This window comes from Xiphias gladius, chromosome 4 (assembly GCF_016859285.1).
Source record: "Xiphias gladius isolate SHS-SW01 ecotype Sanya breed wild chromosome 4, ASM1685928v1, whole genome shotgun sequence".
NCBI lineage: Eukaryota > Metazoa > Chordata > Actinopteri > Istiophoriformes > Xiphiidae > Xiphias > Xiphias gladius.
The window spans coordinates 20,572,601-20,591,805 of NC_053403.1; the positions used below are offsets into that span (position 1 = coordinate 20,572,601).

General features: G+C 38.7%; 1 pseudogene; it reads left to right on the forward strand.

The window, feature by feature from the left end:
• The first annotated feature begins 1,947 nt into the window (after positions 1-1,947).
• LOC120789355 lies at positions 1,948-13,724 on the forward strand (annotated as a pseudogene).
• The last annotated feature ends 5,481 nt before the right edge of the window (positions 13,725-19,205 follow it).

Consider the following 19,205-nt stretch of genomic DNA (forward strand, 5'->3'; position numbering starts at 1 on the left):
AAGAGAAGAGTGAGGGTGCATCAGTCCAGTACCCATTTGCGTTTAACCCTGAACCTAAACCAGAAGTTCAAAACCGTATCCCACATATGGTTACAATAAGTGGATTAAAACAATATATTTGCACAATTTCTCCATTTATAAGTCTCCACTTGGTACATAATGTTTAGCATTTGTCTGCAGCAATTACACAGATCTTGCTGTGGCTGCTTTGTTGTTGTGTTGCTCTCCCATGGGAGAAAAAAACTAAGCTTTACTCTTGTTTGAAACTAAGTAGTCTTTATTATCTGTGCTCTTCTTACTTTGTCCATTTTGGAGTTTTTTTTAGTGCAACAGCCCCTCATTTGAACTTCCAATCTAAGGCTGGAACTCCTAGGAAAACATTAGTCTGAACTCAGATCAACAGCTAGATCTTGGCTGAATAACAGCCTGTTCTGACATTTATGATGTGCACTACTTACAAAAGACAGAGTGCTTATTTGTGCTTTGTGTGTTGTGCAGATAAATGGAGATGGAAGGTCAAATGTTTGGGTGCTGAAGAAAAAAGAGTTTTTTCCCCGTCTCCTAGTTTTGCATTTACTCTTCAGTGTGCATTGCCTGACACAAGATGAGGGTGGCAAAGACTTGGAGCTTGTTCCTAAACAGCTTGTATAAAGATATACAAGATAATGCCATACAATATAATTTTACAAAAAAGTCACCAAAGTGAATTCATCTGGCATAATCCCATTTTCAAATGTCAAAATGTAATACTGAAGTGATCCAAAACCCCTGGCCTTGTTTCCAAACTCCCTAGAAGGGAATGTCCAGCCATGAGAATTTAGGGTCTTCTGAGGCCAAACTTGTGCTTGACTACACTGGGACAAACCTGACCACTCAACTAATTCCCTCATGTACCAGAGGGCTAGGCTGCAGTAGCGACAGGAGCTTTAATGAGAGTAAGAGTTAAAAAAGTAAAAGACTTGAGTGAAGATATCTGTCCTTTTTGTGGGAGTGTGTTTGTAGTATGTGATTGAGAGAAAGAATGAAAAAGGGAGAGGAAAATATGTTTAAATGTTTTGGCTCTTTCTATGTTTAAATGTGTTGGTTCTTTTCTACGCTCACATGTATTGATCTGGTAAGGCATGTTTGAGTTCACCCTCACGTAAAACTGGCCCAGGTGGGTTGTTTAGCTGAAACAGATAAAGCCACTTGAATATGCACACTGATGATTAGTAGACAAGTTGGTTATTGGCCCTCAGAGAACTGTCAATAAGACCTTTCTATGCTCCCCACCCTCCTCCTCTACCTTCCTTCCTGCTAATTTTCCCTCAAAGGGAGACGCCCAGGGCTTTGGGTAGTGAGGTATAAATTGCTGTTATTGCTTGTGCCTCAAATTGCAACAACTTATTTTTTATTTGAGCTAGAACTTTCCCAGCTCCTCCCTGTGTTTTGATATGCATGAGCTCAACAAAACCCATTTCAGTTTTAAAAATCATAAACACCAGTCTGGAATTCTTAATTGAAAGTAAGGTTCTCATACAGCAGTAGTAAGGAGAACCCTATGATTTTTCCCTCTCACACCTCCACCTAAATGGTAACACCAGAGGTGATCACAGCCCACACATGCCAGCATACAAAGCCCAGCATTCACACACTGGTCCACCATCCTTGACGCCCACAGCTCTGACAGCATACAGAAAGCAGCAGCCAACCGGATGGAGAGAAACGTAGAGCTGATATTTAATGGAAAGGAAAAACATGAATAGTACTGAATGAATAGCACCCTAAGACACCATTCTTAACATTGAATTCTGAAGGCCTAGTGTTTGAGAACAACACACTACTGTTTCAAGATTGACCACTTTTAATTATCAGGAAAGCAAAGTGGTAACTGCTGTTCCATTACATGCCCTGTCAGCTTCCTTCAGGGGAAGTTTCCAGGATATCAAAAAAGCTGTCCTGGATCGAATGGACTGCTCCCCCGAGGACCCCCAACACCGGTTCCGACCCTCCCTTCTCCTATGTCCAGTAGCTGAGGGACGGAGGATCCTTGTGGTTGCAGCAGGTGGAGTCCAATGGCGAGAGGCAAACGTTGAAGCAGGTGGTGATCAAGCAGTTTGTCGAGGGGATCCTGGCTTGGACCATGACTGGGTTGGATGCCATCGACCTGCGGACCTGGGGGCAGTGGTAGTGCTCGCCAAGAATCACCTCACCAGCCATTCTAGAGCCAAGGAGTCCAGTATCCCCCCAACCAACCCCAGCACCCCCTAACTCTGTCTACATATCAGTCCAATTCACCAGTTCACCCCACTCTTTGTCCCTGTGTTAAATGTCCTTCTGTTCCCTATCCTCTTCAGGTTCCAGCAACTATGAGCACTGTTTCCAACCCACTGGGGGCTCCTCAAACTTCAGACCAGGAGTGTTGGAGTTGCGGGCAGCCCGAGCATTTCCACAGTGAGTGTCCGCTCATCGAGGCTGGCGAAGTGGTCCGGGTTGCCAGCCTGCCAACACCCTCCCCCGGTTCAGAAGGGACACACAGTGTTCCAGTAACACTGTATGGTTGATTTGGGTTTTGAGCAGTCTATAATCCACCAGAACCTGGTTTGCCTGAGGGCTTTGGTAGAGACATCCTGGGTAAAAATTAGGTTTGTGCACAGGGATGCTCACAGATACCCTGTTGTGTCAGTGGAAATTAAGTACAGGGACAGAACACAGTATTAAGGCTGTGGTGAGCTGGGGGGAGCTGTGGGTTGCTGTTGGTTTAGTGTGTATACGTGCTACAGAAGTCGTGGGAAACTAACTAAAGAGATGATTTACATTATTACATTATTATCTTTCAAATTCAATAAAAATAAAGAAACTCAAGACAAGTACATAGCATGGCTAATTATCTAGTGGACTATTATAAGGATGATGTTGAGTCTTGTCACTTTAATGGTCGAATTTGAACACATGTACACAGACAAGAAGCTAAATCTCACTAACAAAAGACAAAGTATGGAGGTAGAAGCAATGGCAATGGCGGATCGTCCTGCGGAAAAATATAACCCCATACTTTGTTTTTATTCTTTTTATAGAAATAAGAAGAGAGCAAACAATTGTTGACAAGGAGTAGTAGTGCTAGTCAGTGACAACAGGTCATTGACCTTGTCTTTATTTTCTCTGTACTGGACAGGCTTTTCTGGACTAGTATTTTTGTTTTCAGAATTATACATCATTTCATTCAATTAAGAGTTGATAAAGAAGGAAATAAAGCTGAGTTTGCCAGCAGCTAGAGCAGTTTATACTCATACAGAGGAGGTTAAATAAGAGTGGAGAGTGCAACACACCTAAAAAAGCAACAATAACTTCCACCATTTTGAACTGTCCAGCTCTCTGATCCCTGAAAGGTTAGCATTATCAAGACAGCTTGCTGTTGGTCTAAGATACAAATTTGCAGATCAATGTACACCAAGACTGAACTTGATACAAATAATTTGGAAATTTTCCTTTGCCCCCACTAGTGAATCCACAAATTGAGGAATTTGAAATGATTTTGATCTATTAACTTATCTCTGAGAACTGTCAGGCAGAATTGTTGGACTAATCAAGGACTGTGCTAACAATCACAACCTCTGAATCACCAAACACAAGATGCATCTCAAATAAATGTGTCTGATCGGGTTTGAGTGAAGGAATAAAAATGGCTCAGTGGTTCAAACCATTGTAGATTTTACTTCAAACGATTCATTAGTGCAATGTACTGATACTGATATATCTACTTTTCCATCTATGCCAAGTGCAACAACGTTTTTGTGATTTTAGAGTTTTTCTGAATTTCTGGTGTTTCCACTCTGGTATTTTTATTGCACAAATTGAAAATGCACATGAAACAGGTGGAGGGAAACGAACTTACTGACATATTATCAACTTAAAAATGTGACGACTGTGTTAGCATACAGTTGCTTATTTACACATGCTCCGACACTGAGCAACATTAGCATCCATCTGGAGTTGTGTTTTCTGGCCATGTGATGAATGTAAGTCCTACATTCACTTTCCCCGTAGCTCTCCTTTGGTCTTCACCAACTCCTGAGAAAAATTTCTGGCTCTTTGGATGCTAAATGCTCCACAATGTTCACCAGCTAGCTGCTAACTTTGTCTGTCTGCTGTTTGGTGCAAGGCGGGTAGTGTATAGTGGGTTTTGGGCTTGGGCAATATCACGATATTAAGGTATACCATGGTATTTAGAAATCCCAAAGCTCCAATTTTCAATATCATGAAAAACAACTCCCCCTTTTCTATCAAACTGAAACAGAGATGCTCTATTGATGTGATGTATTGTAGTGCACAACAATTGCCACCAGAAGCCAATCATGTAGGCAACTAGCAGAACAGGCAGGCAGCTGAGCTTAGAAAAATGGGGAAACAGGACTCCCTGTTTGGGAATACATGTATCCTATGATACAAGGGAGCCCGTCAACACGGATGAAGCTGTGTGCACTATTTGCTACAAGAAAGTTGTGGTGACAGCAGGTAACACATCAAACCACCATTGTCCAGAGTGGCCCACAAACACCACTGCATCTGAGAACACACTTGCCCCGCAATTCTCCCAACTAAAGATAGACAAAGTAAATATACTTGTCTTCTCGCAAAAAATCTGAATGATTATGTTTGCTAGACCCATATGCCTAAATGCACTATAACGAAGGATGATCCATAACTTTTGGGCTGGTTGATATGTGTAGGATGAATATCTATTTCGGCTGAATTATTCAGCCTTTTTATTTTTATAGGCCTATTTTTCCGTCTTGTTCAGACAAACCCCAACAATTGTCTTTTACAGACCTAGCTTAAATTATTTCTATTCGACCTGCTGTTTGCACTTTGAAGACAGTAGCATAGGGCTAAGCACTCAGCCAACAAGCCTACTACTTTGATAAAGATTACCTTTAAGTGAATATGATTTTCATGATTATTTTATGATTTTTTTGAAAACAGCTGTCTACTAGTGCTGAAAATGACAGTGATGAGAGTGCTCAGACTAAGTCAAAATGGCTGTAAAACCAAAACAATGAGCTAAAAGATGCCAAAACACTCCATAGAGCTGAGGGGATCTACTGAGTTGGGTGATAATTCTGTGTGTTTGTCACTGTGAGTGACTTGAGTGGTCATTAGATCAGTTGTTAATATAAAAATATTGATTAGACCAGCTTTAAATAGCTACGTTTTCAATTTTTTGTTAACGTGCCCCATTCCCTGGTTTTCATTTTTGGCAGCTACCCGTTAGCTATTTAAACCTCCATCCACAGGAGTGTCATTACCTGTGAGTAACTCATTACCACTTTCTCTGAAAAAATCCAACGTACCGCTTTATCTATTTGAAGTACATATACCTGCAGGTATGCAACAGCAACCCAGCTATCACAAAGGACACCTCATGCTGTTTTTTTCTGTGTGGGTCACTATGTTATGTCTACAGTTTGTCTTTTTAACAAGTATCTATCTACAACTGTGGGCAATTTTACTACTGTGCAGTGTCTCCAATCATTTAGTTATCATAACTCTGAAAAGACTCATTTACAAACTGACTATAATGTTTAACACCTGTATGTGGTGCTACTGTCAGACTGCTTGTCATTGTCTTCAGGAGGGTGTTCTCTGTAGATGAGCCATGGATTCCAGCTCAGTCTTCATCCAAATCCTTAGCTGCTGTGAACAGTTTCACTGACTTACATCGTGATCACAGCCAGGAAGACATGGAGGGGCACAGATGGAAACTTGATATGTCAGGTGATGGCTAAACTAGACAGACAGTGATAAGATCAGTAATAATTATGAAAGAGCCTGTGTTAGGGATACTGGAATTAAAAAGAGACATAAGGAGAAAACTATCACTGAAAGAAACCTATGATAAGTGAGTGCAATGCTTACATCCACCCCATTGATTCTGATCAGTGAGGACCATCAAGGATATTTGTATTACTTCCCAAACTAACATTTTGATTGTAGGTCATAGCTCTATATTACAAAGTGAACGAAACAATATAAACACATACAGTAGATCACATTGTGAAACAAAACAAGTTAAAATTTAACTTTAAAACTTCGAGTGACAGAGATGCAGAACCTCTTCATTTCAGGACTCCAGCACAGTTTGGCCATTAAACTGTGTGACTGTAGCCTCAGTAGCTGCTTCTCCCTGCTGCGCTGAGAAGAGGAATCCCGCTGGTCAAGGATTACAAACTGGAGGCTGTTGGCTGCAGAGGTCAGCAGCAATAGTGAGGGGATGTCATTTACGTTTAGGCCCAAGAAAATGGAAGAAGACAGAGGTTAATTTGCCACACAGACACACAACAGTCTTAATAGTGCCAAAAAAGCATAATTTACCAATACCTGAAGTAACAGACCTGACAGACAATGTAACACACACTTTAATATACCAATCTAGTACACACACGCCAAAACATTTTGCATTGTACCCTTGCCAGTAAAAAAAACCCCAGAGCTTGAAGGATACTCCCTGTAGTAGAATATAATAATTTCACACTTCCTCTGAGCTGCCATGGTGACAGTTTGAAAAATTGTCTTATTATTAACTCTTATTCACATTTTTTTGGCAATGGTCACTTGATAGTTATGGACAATGTAAACCTTGAATTTAAAATAAGTCACGTTTTCAGACTCTAAGAACAGAACCCTTTTTTTTTAGTTACCATTTGCCACATGTACAGCTAGGTGCAAGTATTTGGACAGTGACACAATTTTCGTAATTTGGCCACTGTACACCGCCACAATGGATTTTAAAGGAAGCCATCAAGATGTGATTGAAGTGTAGACATTCCCATTTAATTCAGGGGATTTAACAAAAACGTGACATAAACGATTTAGGAATTATAGCCATTTTTATACATAGTCTCTCATTTTCACAGGCTCAAAAGTAATTGTACAAAGCAACATAATTATAATTATAAGGACCATTTTTAATACTTGAATGAAAATCCTTTACAGTCAATGACTGCCTAAAGTCTGGAGCTCATGGACATCTCCAAATGCTGAGTTTCCTCCCTTGAGATGCTTGCCACCTTCAGTTGCTGCTTGTTTGTGGGTCTTTCTGCCTTCAGTTTTGTCGTCAGTAAGTGAAAAGCATGCTCAATTGGGCTGAGGTAGGATAACTGACTTGGACATTCAAGAATAATCCAATTCTTTCCCTTTAGAAGCTCTTGGGTTGCTTTCATAGAATGTTTCAGGTCATTATCCATCTGTGCTGTGAAGCACCGTCCTATCATTTTTGCAGCATTTGGCTGAATCTTAGCAGATAGTATAGCCTTATACACTTTCAGAGTTCCTCTTGCTACTTCTATCAGCAGCCACATCATCAATAAACACCAGTGACCCAGTTCCACTGGCAGCCATACATGCCCATGCCATAACACTGCCTCCACCATTTGTAGGCATATGATGTGGTATGCTTTGGATCATGGGCCGTTCCTTTCCTTCTCCATACTCTTCTCTTCCCATCATTCTGGTACAAGTTAATCTTGGTTTCGTCTATCCAAACAATCTTGTTCCAGAACTGGGCAGGCTTTTTTAGATATTTTCTGGCAAAAACTAGCCTGTTCTTGAGTGTTACCAGTGGTTTGCACCTTGTGGTGCATCTTGTGATGTAGACTTTGACAATGATACGCCTGCCTCTTCAAGAGTGTTCTTTACCTGGCTAGATGTTGGTAGGGTTTTCTTCACCAAGGAAAGAATTCTGTGAACACCCACTTTAGTTGTCCTCTTTGGTGTTCCAGCCTTTTGGTGTTGCTGAGCTCGCCAGTGCATTCCTTGTTTTTAATAATGTACCAAATTGTTGATTTGGCCACTCCTAAAGTTTCTGGCATCTCTCTGATAGGTTTTGTTTTTTTTAGACTAATGATGGCCTCCTTCATTTGCATCAACACCTCTTTGGACCGCATATTGACAGTTCCTCCGAACAGCTACCAAATGCAAATTCAACACTTGGAATCAGCTACAGACCTTTATCTTCTTAATTTGGCATTAAATAACGAAGGAAAAGGACACAACTGGCCATGAAACAAATCAATTGTCAGTTGTCCAATTACTTTTGAGCCTCTGAAAATGAGGGACTATGCATAAAAATGGCTGTAATTCCTAAATGGGTAATGCAATATTTTTGTTAAACCCCTTGAATTAAAGCTGAAAGTCTACACTTCAATCACATCTTGAGTCGTTCGTTTCAATCCACCGTGGTGGTTTATAGAGGCAAAATTATATACTTATGCACCTAACTGTAGTTCAGGCTTCCACAACAATAAACTAGTATAGACATTATTAAAAGGTTCTTTTTCTGGTATGCCGACTTCACCTAAAGGTTAAAGTGCATACCACATAAGTACAGCATCCCTGGTTTGATTCTGGCTGGATACTGCTCTCTCTCTCTGTCTCTTTCCATGTTTCCTGTTTCTCTATATACTGTCAAATGAAGGCTTGAAAAAAATGTATGAAAACAGCTTAATTTCTTTTCATTTTGAACATCATTGTGTAATTCAATATGGAGCAACACTATATATCGGGACAGAGGGGCATGACATTATGTCTCTTGCTGGATTTGAAGACATCCGAAATGGTGTGCACCTCAGGCCAGACTGGATGACAGGTCAATTTCTAACATATAGTTGGATAGTGAGAAATACATATGTTAAAAATCAAATCATGATGAGTTCATCTGTAGATAACGTACTGTAAAGCAAAGTTGTTTTCCCTATCTTATACTGTAAATGTACTTGAGGGGACTTCCTGCCATGCATGTAACAGCTTCTTAAAAACATAATTCATGTGTTTTATATCCAAACAATTGCACTGTGGTCCAAAAAGTTTAAGGTTTTACTCATTATCCCTTAATGTGAACTTTTCTTACATTATTATTCCCTAATTGTGCTTAATGCTCAATCAGTTGTGTGCTTTAGGCTAATATCAACATCTCAAAGCAGTGAAAGATGAACAAAATATTGGCCTTTGTGAGGCAGCTGTGTGGCTATGACACACTTGGTTTACACTGTATAAGTAGTTTAAAGCAATATGATTGATAATTTATGCTTTTCTGAAACTGCATGATCTAGCCCTGTTGACTTCCTTCTTCAAAGCTGTTTTGATACAGCAATTAGAGGGGAGCTAATCTTTAAGCACATTGCACTCGGTGAGATCACAGAGATGTCTGTAAAACTGTAACTGTAACTGTAATGTAACTGAATGACAATCAAGTGTCTATGGGCAAGCTATAGCAGCTCTGTGAAATTGCACATGGGTGCTTTAATCTAACATCAGCATGCTAACATACAACGACAATGTGAACATGCTGATGTTTGTATTTAATGTTTACTATGCTCATATCTTGAGCTGAATTTATAGTTGTACGTTAAGGGGTTGTGCCCTATGGTTGTGCCATAGGTATGAAGCCTATCTATGGAGCAGCTGTAGCTACTTTGTAGCTGACTTGCACCTACTCAAAAATGTACCTATGGATATACCACAAGAGAGACGCAAGAACTGTGATCGGTCAGTTTTGGCTGCTTGTGGCTGCCAGTTTTGGCTGCTTGTGTTTCCTCCTGCAAGTTTCCAATGTAGGTGGACATTGTTTCTAATAAAGATAACATTATGGAAATTGAAGGATGACTCACTAGTTGTGTCCCTTTCAGTAACACACGTCTAAAGGAAGACATCTCTGCTGCAAAACTTCCACTGAATGCGATCATCACTCTCTTATCAAAGTGAATGAAATAACATAAAGACAGCAACTGCACGGGAGTAGTCTCTTATAATATCAAATTCTACAAACATGTCTATATTGTTTCATTCATTACAAAATGGACCAAAGTAGTTCACTTGCCAACATTGCCAAAAAAAGCAAAAGTAATTAATCCAATGAAAAAGACATGATAGAGACAATAAAAAGACTATTCTAATCCCGTAAAAACCATAATATATATATCAAAATGATATTTTAACCTTGTATTATATATTATCTCTAATGCCGATTTCAGTTAGTGACTCTTGCAGCTGATCCTCACCTTGTTCATTCTTTCCTATAGTTGATTTTAGGTTACACTAAAGATATATAAAACTGTCAGTGGAGTTTCATGTCTGTACACTCATCCGTCTTTCACATTATACCAGGTGTATTAGTTTTACTGTAAAGCCTCATTCTTAGCACTCACACACACACAGTGTCCTGTCTGAAGTGTTGCTCCTGTCCTAATTGATTGCCCTATCTGAAACATTTAACTGCCTGGTGAAAGGAGGCAACAAGTGAAAATCTAATTATCAGCCTTTTAAAAAAAAAAGCAGTGAGGCAGTAATGATAAGCCTCTGTGAAGTTCAAGGAAGAACAATTGGTATGTCTTTTAAGGTGATTCAAACCAGACCTGGGCCAAACAGCATTTGCCAATAACTTTCATTGTTTTTCTTGTGCTGCACAGAGAACCAGATTGGAAGGCTTATCAGAACAATTCAGATTATATCGGGTAAATTATCAGTTATATTATTTTAAAATGCTTCTGGAACTTGCTGAATGCTCATACATGGCAAGCGCCATTATTGTGGATTGTAATATGACTAAAAATATCTGCAAACACTATCTACGCTCCATCTGTTTAACAACTTTCAAATCTGAAACAATTACTTGAACTTCCCAAGCTCTAAAATGCCATATAGCTTTACTGACACTCTAAAAAATATAGTTGAGGCATTATTTGGAAGGAAGACTAGTAAACAACCCCCCTCATGCTTGCCATTCTCCCCCCATGCACATGGATACCCTGACCATTAGTTCAGGGTATCCATCCATCCCTCAACCATTAATTCATCTGTATCTGTCCTGCCTCAGCTTCCAACAGCCCTACTGCACTGAGCAGTACTGTCACAGTCTTTCATGCATGTCAGAGATGCATATTTTATGTTCCCCTATGCCCCCTGCAGGCCCTGCTGCTGTGATTTAGAGCAAGAGTAGATAGAAGACAGGAACATTAAGAACAGGATGCCCTGGGTGGAAGAATGCTTCCATTCTTCCTGCTTTTAAATGGTACTGCTAAGGATACACCAGCCGGAACCTGTTAAGATCTGAGATGTTAAGAGAGACACACTGGGGGTTTTCACTGAAAAAGCCAAATGGGGTCATATTTTTTAATAGTACTCTTACTCCTCATGTTGAATGTTGAATGTACTCATGAAAGTAAAATGACTGAATGAATCCACAAAATGAAATATTTTGTATCGTGACCTTTTTACTCATTTATACCTAAATGTATTGATTAATCGTCACTTGGGAGCAGCACAAAAACTGTAAACACAACATTAATCAGGTTTCCATCTGAAGGTAGTGCAAATTTAACCAAAGTTTGAGAAAATCTGCAAAAGAAAATATGAATTAAAGCGTGTCCACTACAGTTAGGTGAATATTAGGAATTACAGTCTCTTCATTGGTCCGTACAGATCTGAAGTTTTTGTCAGTGATTGATCAGTTTCATCGTCTCTTCAGTGGAAGATGAGCTTGAGTGACAAATAAGCTGTGACAACTCCTTTCACATCATATATTGTCATTTGTTCCTTTGCTAATATAAAATTATTGAGTAGGTCAACTTTAAATTGTGATATTTTTTAGGAAGGTAGTACCGAAACTGCAACATTAAACAATAATAAGAAAGCAATGTATTAGGCTATGATTTTTGTATATCTCTCATGTAAGTAGTATTCAAACAGAAGTTGTTTTGCACGTGGCGCTTGTCCTGGTCTTGTTGATATTAAAACAAGAGAGGTTGATAATAAAACAAGAGAGGTTAGCTCCATGGTTTAACTACCAAATTTACATATTAAAGCAAACAACGTGAAAAATAACAGGATATGGCATTCTACTAAACTGGAAGAACCCCGCTAAGCCTGGCATGATAGTCTTAAACCTTATAAGAATGCCCTCTTTAATGCCAGAGCAGCCTATTATTCCTCTTTATTAGAGCAAAATAAAAACAACCCCAGGTTTCTTTTTAGCACTGTAGCCAGGCTGACAAAGAGTCATAGCTCATTGGATTAATGTATTCCTATCGCACTTAGTAGTGACGACTTCATGAGCTTCATGATAAAATTCTAACTATTAGAGACAAAATTCACCACCTCGTGCCCTGGACGGGAACCGATTTATCTTCAAAAAAAGGTAACTTAGAAACAGCGGTAAAACCTGACACATATTTATACTGTTTTTCTCCCATTAACCTTCACCAACTAACTTCAATAATGTCTTCATCTAAACCATCAACTTGTCTCTTAGTCCCCATCCCATGTAGGCTACTTAAGGAAGTTTTACCCTTAGTTAGCACCTCTTTACTAGATATAATCAGTCTGTCTTTATTAACTGGCTATGTACCACAGTCCTTTAAAGTAGCTGTAATTAAACATCTTCTTAAAAAGCCTATTCTTGATCCAGGTGTTTTAGCCAACTAAAGACCTATTTCTAACCTTCCCTTTCTCTTTAAGATCCTTCAGAAAGCTGTTGCTAACCTGTTGTGTGACTTTCTACATAATAATAGTTTATTTGAGGATTTTAAGTCAGGATTTAGAGTGCATCATAGCACAGAGACAGCACTGGTGAAAGTAACAAATGATCTTCTAATGACATCGGACAAAGAACTTGTCTCTGTACTTGTCTTGTTAGATCTTAGAGCTGCATTTTACACTATTGACAATCACATCATATTTCAGAAACTGAAACATTTAATTGGCATTAAAGGAACCACTCTAAGCTGGTTTAAGTCCTATCAGTTTGTGCACGTTAACAAAAAATCCTCCATATAATCAAAATTTAATCAGAGTTCCACGAGGTTCTGTGCTTGAACCAATTCTATTCGCCCTATATATGCTCCCTTTAGGCAATATTATTAGGAAACACTCTTTAAACTTCCACTGTTATGCAGATGATACCCAATTGTACTTGTCAATGAAGCCTGAAGAGACCCATCAGTTATCTAAACTTCAAGCATGCCTTAGGGACATAAAGACCTGGATGACCAGCAACTTTCTGCTGTTAAACTCAGACAAAACTGAAGTTATTGTATTTGACCCCCCAACACCTCAGAAATACATTATCTAATGATATATTTACTTTAGATTGCACCACCCTGGCCTCCAGCCCCACTGTTAGGAATCCGGGAGTTCTCCTGAACTCCCACATAAAACAAACTTCAAGGACTGCCTTTTTTTTTTACATATGCTAAAATCAGGCACATCCTGTCTCAAAAAGATGAAGAAAAACAAGTCCATGCTTTTGTTACTTCTGGATTGCTGTATTATTGTAATTCCTTATTATCAGGCTGTCCCAACAATCCCTCTTCAGTTTATCCAGAATGCTGAAGCGCGAGTACTGACAGGAACTAGGAAAAGAGATCATATTTTTTCTGTGTTAGCATCACTGCATTGGCTCCCTGTAAAATCCAGAATAGAATTTAAAATCCTCCTCCTCACCGAAAAAAGCCCTTAATGGTCAGGCACCATCATATTTCAAAGAGCTCATAGTACTCTATTACCCCACGAGGCAACTGCGTTCCCAGAATGCAGGCTTACTTCTGATTCCTAGAATCTCCAAAAGTAGAATGGGAGGCAGAGCCTTCAGCTATCAGACTTTTCTACTGTGGAACCTTCTTCCAGTTTGGGTCTGGGAGGCAGACACCCTCTCCACATTTAAGAGCAGGCTTAAAACCTTCCTTTTTGAATAGGTTTATAGTTAGGGCTGGCACAGGCTTGTCTTTGACCATCCCCTAGTTATGACACTATAGGCCTAGACTGCCAGGGGACTTCCCATGATGCACCAAGCTCCTCTCTCCTCATTTCCCTCTCAAGCTATACGTATTTATATTTGATGAATGCTTGTTACTAACTTGGCTTCTGCTCTCTCCCGTAGTTTTGTTTTTTCTCGTCTCTTTCCTCTCTCCTCCTGTCATTTTCTGCAGGAATTTCTGAGCTGCAGAGTCTGGATCTGAAACTACAAACCACCTACTGCCCCCATGATCCTGCTCAACACGCACTGTTTTAATTATTATTATTATTATTATTATTATTGTTATTGTTATCATTAGCCCTGTTATTATAATTATTAGTTTTATTATTAATTGTATTATTATTATATATCTTTACTTATCTTTATGTGGAACCTGCATTGTGCTATGTTCTCTCTCTCTCTATCTCTCTCTCCCTCTCTCTCTCTCTCCCCTCTTTCTCTTTCCTCCCAATCGTTCGAGGCAGACCCACCATGAGTTAGATTCTGTTCAAGGTTTCTACCTGTTAAAAGGAAGTTTTTCCTTGCCACTGTTACTTATTGCTTGCTCATGGGGGAATGTTGGGTCTCAGTATATAAAAGTATAAAGAGTATGGTCTAGACCTCCTCAAAAGTGCCTGGAGATAACTTCTGTTTAGATTTGGCGCCATATAAATAAAATTGAATTGAATGGAATTGAACTGCTCAAGCACTGATTAAAAACAGGCTGGCCATAATTTCTCTGAAAGGACTCAATTCATTAGCAGGTAACCTTCTTTTCCAAAGCTCACAGTTGTTTGTAATACAATGCTTTTGTGTTTGTGAAAGAATACCAAGAAATACTAACTCCTTCTAAGAAAACACTATGATGGAACACACCAGGAATGCAGCAGATCTGGGCACCCCTTTAAAGCAGTGATAAATGTGAAGCAGTTCTTCAAGGTGTAAGGTGATGAAAGGCGTGGCAGAGGTCTGGCCTTGGTTTATTATAGTGTGGTTGTCAGCCGATGGGCCTTGGTATTAGAGGGGAAATTTACTTTTCTTCAAGCGCACATCTGTATTTCAGGCCAATGAATGGACTGAACTAATGCAGAATGGTTTGTTCAGACTTCTTCAATTCTTCTTCAATCCCTATGAATTACAGAGATCCCCAAGTCTCTGTCAGTTATCACTGACACAGTTAATTGTTTCTCCTATCCTCACATAATAACATTACAGTCTCCAATTAACTTCTTTTCAAGAGATGCCAAAAATCGATGTTTGGTTTTGTGCCTGGGACAGCAATATGAACCCATATATTAATTTGTAATTTGTAGCACCAGTCAGTATTTTATCAGGTCTTCTTTAATACTATTTAGCATCTGTACTCTATTCGAATTTTCTCACAGGAGCCATAAATCAAGTGAGACTTGGAAAGACTTCAACATTATGAAACAATATCTGATGTTTTTGTACCCTGACATTATAGGTTGACATGTTCCATTTAGCCACCAGCTATAGAAGCATGATTAATTCAAATCACATGGCTAAACTGAAATGAAATAGTTCAGTTCTCGCATGAAAAGCAGTATGAGTTGGTTTTGGCTGACAAAATTAGGTATAGAATTGTACAGAATTGGTTATACAATGGAAATATAATTATACTGTATATAAAAACAAATTACAGACCCATGACTGACACAGTAGAGGAGTCTCTGAGGTTGGAGTGTATATAAAATTCAAATGGAGCCCAAATGCTGGAACTGCTTATACTGTGTTGTAAATCCAAATTCCCAGAATTCCCTGCCAGACCACTTGAGAACACAGCAAAATTTTTAGCACAGACTGAAGAATAAAAAGATGAGAAAAACAGAATCATAGGGGAATTGTTTTGTTTCTTTTCTTCTTTTTTCTCTTTTCACAGTTTTTTCACTCTTAATACCCTCCACTTCTCTCTGTTAGTCTTTGCAAGATTTTGAATCTAACCATAAATAGACTGAACTTTTTATAGTCCATATTGCCATTCTTTATTTTCATCTCTGTCCATAGCTATCCACTTACTGACAAGAGCTCATACAGTGTATCTGATTTACTGCTAAAATTGTGTGGCATCCTATCACACAGTAACCAATGTCTGAAATATTTGCTTAAAGTTACATTAATTGATATTTTGGCCACTTGGAGGCAATGGAACAAGCTGCAAACAAAACACTGACAAATTATCACCTTATAAAGCTGATATGGCAAAAGTGATAGTGTAGCAGTTGTGTACCTTCCTCTTGCATAGTGTAATGAATGAGACAAAAACTGGCACTTTTGGCTTCAACTAGCTGTTTATTCTGGTAACAACAAACTGAAATTTGGTCTCTTTGTGATACCAAGCTCCACCCCCCCCCAAAAAAAAAGTAAAAAAATAGATTTGTAAGTGGTTTCTTACAAAGCTATATGAGTCATGAAAACAAGCTAACAAAGTCACTTTACAACAAATTTGTCTTGGCCAATATAGTCACAGAAGGATTTGATGTGATAATTGGAAGACTTCTTTAACACACGACATACATAAATCAATACATAAATAAACAAAAAGAAACTTCCCAATGTATTTTAACTGCACTTATTACAGTTTTACCAACAATAGTGAGCAGATACAGGAGACTGGTAACAGAGGTTGGTGTGCACCTTGCAAGTCTTCAGGGGCCCCCTGGAGGTCACCCATGATACACACAGCAGACCAGTCCCAGTGGAAAAATTAATATACATACATGAAGTATATCCATATACAGTGATAAAAACAAGTACTTGCAAGTGGAATAATTAACTTTGCTATAATAACATAATGTTACTTATTTACACATCCATCAGGGTGACATTACCATTTATTTGGAGTTGTGTTTCTGGCCACCTTATGAATGTAGGTCCAATATTCATTCTCATTCTAGATCTGTTTCAGTCACTAAATTTTGAGGGAAATAATGTATCTGTCTCTAGCTGCTAAATGTGCCACTTGGCACTCAGCAGCTGGCAGGTAACTTTGCCCCCTTTGGTGCAGGTCAGGTTTATCAGAGCTTTTCCACTGAAAACAGATGTCTGCCACTATTTGAAATGATGCTAATGAGAGTGTTGAGACTGGACCAAATCAGTAAAGTCGCAGGCCATGAAACCAAACCACTATGAGCTGAAAGATACTAAAATGCTCCTCAAAGCAGATGAGAAATGCTAAGTTAGGTAATAAATCTTTGTCAGTTCATTACTACGATCACTACGATAGGCTCCTTTCACATTACATGTTTGATCCATTCTAAACATAAAAACATTGATCGTAGCAGCTACAGTAAAAAAAAAGATATAATCACCGACTTTGTGAGAGTGCCCTCCAAATCTCCAGATTTCCTCTTCGTTCACTGTTCATGTTTAGAAACTCATCACAGTTCACAGCTGAGGTTTAACTTCTCTCACAGCTACTAGGCAAGAGGTTAACGGTAGCAATAGACAGAGGGTAAAATTTTGTTAAATGAGCCATGACAGTAGCCCCAAAAACACATGCTCAGTCTTAAGAAGAAAAGACCTTGTGCATCCCCTGGAGAAAATGTCAAACCTATTTGCCAGATTGGGTCAAAGGCAGCCCCAGTCTGACCCTGACTCTTTGTTTGTTCAGTGGGTCACCACCTGGATCTGTTTTTAAATTTGGCTGCTGGCTTAAAATATGCCTTTGTTACAGTAGGGGGAGGCTTGTTACAGTAGGGGGAGGCTGAAGTCATTTATTAAACAGGTGGGGGGAAACAAGTTGACAGGCCAGTTAGGTGTGTTTGATAGTTGGAGCCATTGTTTTATGTATTTGCTTCTCTTTCTCTGTCATTTAACAATTTTGTTTTTCTGTCTCAGTCTTTTTGTCTTTCTCTTGCTCCCCTGTTGTTCAGAGGTCACTTGCCCTGGTTATTTGTCTCTTGGTAGAAGAGCAGAGAACAAAGATAAGTGTCTCAGTGGGGAGGTGCCTATCTTTTAGCCTTTCACTGATCTGCTCTTCTGTGCATCTTTTAAAACACATTACACATGCCTTGAGTCCCTCTCCAGACCCTCAATCACACACAGAGGTGATCTCTTACTAACTGATTAGCCTAATTTATTAACCTACAATACACATGTAGTTATCCTAAAAAAACACAAACTTGCAAACCCCTCCCAGTGTTGAAGGCACCTAAAATCAGTTAGCAAGGAAGAAGAGCAGGTTTTTAAAGCTTGATTAGATTGTTTATTATGTTATTAGGTTAAAGCCATTCAAGCAGCTGTTGTTTTCAGGGAAAATTCTTTGATAAACCCACTACATGCCCAGCACTAAGCAGCAGACAGAGAAAGTTAGTGACTAGTTGGTTAACACATTGTGTTAGGGACACTACTTGAAGTTCGGTGTTTGAGTTACAACCTTGTCACAACTTAATTTCTTTAACTATATCATGTTGTGGAATTTTGGTAAAAAATGGCTAAATCTAACTGATATGATCTAACTAATGAATCACAAAGGAAGTGCTTGTGAGGTACAGTACTGTCTGCAAAAGGGTGAACAAATCCACCCCAAAATTTAAGGTATTTAAAAAAACCTTTTGACTTTGATTTTACATATACATATATCAGTTTTCCATAACTTCCCCTGGCACGGTGTTAATTTAGTGAGTTTTATCAGTCACAACAAAAGTGTTACACTGTGCAATAGCTGCAACTAGTATAGTATAGTAGAAGTAAGTCAGTGAGAAAATGTAGCAATTCCAAAGGTAAATGTTTACTAATCCAAAATGCTAAATCTAGTAATTTGTTTAATATTTTGATTAAAAAATATATAATTAGAGTAGAAAGTAAGAATGAAAAAGTAATTAGGAGCACATGAGCACTTTTTGATATAATTTAACAAGTCATATTTGTATTTCATGGTTTTTAAAGTTCTCTTCAATTAAATCAAAAGTTATTGGAGAAGGCTGAATATTTAAGCTAATTCTGAACATTTATAACATTCCATTGTAAAATACTTGAGGACAGCAATTTATAGCTATAATAACAGTGGCTGCTACATTTACACACAACTTAGTCCAAGTTATCCATCGCAAAGTTTGTAAATCTGACTGAAATCCCTCTGGCAATTTTCACAGTTTTCAGTGAATTCAAAACAGCGTTTTGTGCATTTCAAGCTGATGTTATGCTCAGCACATTTTAAAATAATTTCAGCAAACGCAGTGTTATTATAAGGTCACAAAAACCACCATAAAATAATGCATTTTACAACACATTCCTGCATCACTTGAGTATTTTATTCTTACATAATTTTGTATGTAGCAAATACAGTATAATTATATGTATTTCCCTTAATGCTACTGGTGACTACAAGTGACAGTTACACTTTGGCTGAGTCATATGAAATGTGTGAGGCAAATTGGTGTTTAAATTGTACAGTACTGTATATCTGTAATTATACTGT